We start from the raw sequence: 218 nt of genomic DNA, 5'->3' as shown, positions 1-218 counted from the left end.
TGAATAGACCCCTAAATTACACCTGTCACAAGCATTTGTACAGATAGGATACTGCCACATGTAGAACAGAGACTTTCATCTCTCACTTGCAGGGCAGCCATCAGGAATTGTGGGGCCCCTTACAGCTTTAGGCCTGCCCGCCTCCAGCGTCGGTCGTTGTCTCTCTCCCCCCCGCTCTCTCAGCATCGATGGTGTATCTCAGGCTCACTCTTCCCCCC

Source organism: Nanorana parkeri, unplaced genomic scaffold, assembly GCF_000935625.1.
Source record: "Nanorana parkeri isolate BGI_ZX_2015 unplaced genomic scaffold, ASM93562v1 scaffold4562, whole genome shotgun sequence".
NCBI lineage: Eukaryota > Metazoa > Chordata > Amphibia > Anura > Dicroglossidae > Nanorana > Nanorana parkeri.
The sequence above is the reverse complement of the archived record's forward strand: the minus strand, read 5'-3'. Positions refer to the sequence as shown.